Genomic DNA, 3514 nt, shown 5'->3' on the forward strand with positions numbered 1-3514 from the left:
ATAATTTGAATACGAAAGGCAAAATATTTTTATTAGAGTACAACGTAATTTGTTACGAGAAAAAATAAATATCTCGGCAATCCTTATTTTTAACAATCATGATAAAACATTTCTGATTTGCATCTAGAATGAGAACGATGTAATCAACACAATATCTGCAAGCACACAATGGACAAATGAGTTGATATATTCGTGACATTTCACTATCCGTATAGAAAATTACGCGATACATCGAATCGCGGCCTATATCTTATTTGCACAGATAAATATAAGAAACTAACTCAATGCGCACGCGATCTTGGACTGTATACTGCAATAAAAGAGATATAAATGAATATTTACTTTGAATGATAATAAAAGAAGATCAAAATCGGGCAATATCTGAAAATACAAATTATTGCTATTCGCAGTGACCAATATATGTAAAATATATCACGTAAAATAAATTCTTATCGAATATTACGTGTGCGTGGTTACCGCGATTACTGTTTCGAGAATCACATTTGCAAATTTTATTTGCCTGTTCATTTGAAACACGAAGCATTGGAAAAAAAATTGCAAATATCAGGTCGTCATTGGGTAGATCGGTTATCCGGAAATTTAATGCTTCCGTTTGTTATATCGTTTAAAGCGAAAAGTATTATCGATATTCCTCTACATTAATGAAATTTTAATTGCGCAGTTCGTTTTTTAAACATCGACCTTTGCATTCTCTGCGTCATCAATTTAGATGGTTTTAAAAAAATTTAAGTTCTCTTCTTGTTTATGATTTTTACATATCATAAAAGTCACATAAAATCCCCATAATAACTCATCATTTGAAAGATCGAAGTCTTATCAACATCGAAAACAAATTTTTCTAATTATAAATTATCTGCTTAGGGGAAGTAGGAAATAAAAATATACTCGCGTTGTTATGTCTAATTATGATATATTGAGGCAGTATAGATATAAATATATTCATCTTATATATACATAAGAATCTCGCATTATGTGATTATAAATATACACGGAGAGAATTTTTTTTTTAGAATTTATCCTGAAAATATGACAGTCGACAACATTGTATTTCGAAGAATTTTAATATAAATCTCTCTCATTCATTAATAAAACTACAATAAAGTATAAAATAAGTTTGATCAATTTTACTAAAGTGCATGTAAAAATCTTTAAAATATTGTACTGTATTACAACTATCATATTTTCAAGGTAAATTCTAAAAGAAAATTTTCTACATGTACGATGAAATATAATTAACTAATCAGCTACGCAATTAATCATACATTTAGCTATATAATCTTTATAATCAATTAATTAAAATAAAAATAATCCTACTTTCGATCAAAGTGGATCTTAACAATACTAAAAGCAAATTTTTGCAAGAGAGGGAAGGTATATTATTTCAGTTTTATAAATTTCACGCTGATAAGATTTATCTTGAAACGCAATCACAAACTGAATGATGCTGAAATTAATATTTTAAATTAGATTAATTGTCCATTTTAATAGTGAAGCTATTAATAATAAGCACCTTAAAAATCTGTAAATAATTGTATAATTAAATTATAATATTATAAAATTTATAAATCTATATATATAATTAAATAATAATATTATGATATTATAAAGTCATACATATCAATATTGTCATATTTTACGTATTTAAAATACGTAGTACGTTTAGTATATGTATTTAAAATATATATACTAAAAAAGACTCGTCTATTGTGAACGTGGCTTAAAAAGCACATTACGCGACGTGTAAAAGAATTCGGCAAAAAAAAAAGGAAGAACGAATATATGGCTTCATTTTACACATGCGATCTAAAACTCCTTTCTTATCGCTGGCCTCTCAGTGTGAGCATTGCCTAATAACGTATTGTGTTATCACGCCTAAGCGCACGAATGGACGAGCGGCGGGAGAAGATGAGGGGAACGATTGGTTGTCTCCGCGTGGGGGAAAAGCGCTGATTGGTTACCGGGAGTGGGGGGTAGCGTTCGCCTAGCAGTTCAGATCCGACCGTCGTGAGTTGTGGTCTTACTGGTACACGCTCTCTTTCTCTCTTTCGCGCTCTTCTTTCGTCTCTCTATTCCCAGTCTCGGGTAGAGCCGTGTGATGTTCGGCGATTGACAGTTTCGCGAATACTCGTGCGTAGATGCGCAACGTCGTCGTTTCGATGCGTTGGCGAGGCGTCGTAATCGTTTGCTTGTGAAAAAAAAACGCAGTTTCCCGCGCGCGCCCGCGAGCGCGTGCGTGACAGTGTCTCTTACCTGCGACGCGACGACGTTGCGACCGGCAAGCAAGTAGTAAACAGGTGACACCGACGAACGGAGCGGAACGACAGCCACGGCGTCGCGCTGTACCGGTAGCGGTTGACCTTTTACAACACACAGTGCGTCGCGTGTAAATTACGCGAAATAGCAGTGGCTACTGATCTGACGGTGTTAGGAATAAATCGCCCGTTCCGTACCGCGGTGAACACCGTTCAGTATACTGTGTCAAGGCCACCGGCGACGAGTTCGCGCCTCGTGTCACTACGTAGCGTATTTCTCTGCGTAATACTAAAGGAAGGACGGATAGAGAGATACAGAAAAAGACAGATTGCACGATTCCTACATCGCGATCATCGAGAAGCCCATAGTTTCGCAATCACATTCCTCACGATTTGTCTCTAATCTGAAAGACGGTGTCAAGGCCGGTGTCAACTTCCGGCGAGCTTTTTACGAATGACGATATAGCTTCTCTGATCCAACAACAATCGCGCACGCGCGCGTGCATGTGTCAAACTATCAACTTTGATGGGATTGATAAAAATTACGTAAACATCGTCGTAACGATTTCCGGCTCTGTGGAATAGTTTCAGTGGAATAGTATTCTTGTGTGAAATCTACAATAAAGTTCATATACATTAAAGAACGGTACAGTCGAGTGTTTGTCCATAAAAATCCGGAACGATACAGTATGACATCAGATTCAGAAACGACGGAACATTTGGCGCCAGTACATGCTTCATCGATCGATTGATCGAGCTGAACTTCTTGTAACATTTGCCAGATACAGGCAAGGCCGGAGGCCTTTATTATCGCCGCGCGAATAAGCTATCGAGCGACCGCGATTAATCACTGGCTAACTAATTTTAATTCGGCCGGCAAACAAGCCGTCGCCGTTGCGATAAGACGACCGAGAGACATCGCTACTGACGACGCGTCACCGAACGATATTCGCCGTTCTCCAATATGGCGAGCGACGCTTGCAGGGACACCTGCTTCGAATTGCGACCTATGTTTACCGATGCTAACGAGTGATTGTTGAATAAATCGCGGATAAAGACAAGTTACGGTAACAATCATTGTTATCTTTGTGACATAAAAATTGTGAGATAATATTGACGGACAGAAAAAGCGAATTGAAAAGTTTGCGGCTTACAATGGCCAACGACGACGGGCGAACGTACTTTGTACGGGCAGACGGATGAGAAAACTTGTTTTTTTTTTTTTTTTTTTTTTTTTTTTC

At 37.1% G+C, this 3514-nt stretch overlaps 1 protein-coding gene across 1 annotated transcript in view; it reads left to right on the forward strand.

Annotated features, from left to right (window-relative positions):
- LOC108687693 (aryl hydrocarbon receptor nuclear translocator 2-like) overlaps nt 1-3514 on the forward strand; it is a 101478-nt gene that overhangs the window by 26241 nt on the left and 71723 nt on the right. The window lies entirely within an intron of this gene.

The sequence above is a fragment of the Atta colombica genome, unplaced genomic scaffold (assembly GCF_001594045.1).
Source record: "Atta colombica isolate Treedump-2 unplaced genomic scaffold, Acol1.0 scaffold210, whole genome shotgun sequence".
Classification (NCBI taxonomy): domain Eukaryota; kingdom Metazoa; phylum Arthropoda; class Insecta; order Hymenoptera; family Formicidae; genus Atta; species Atta colombica.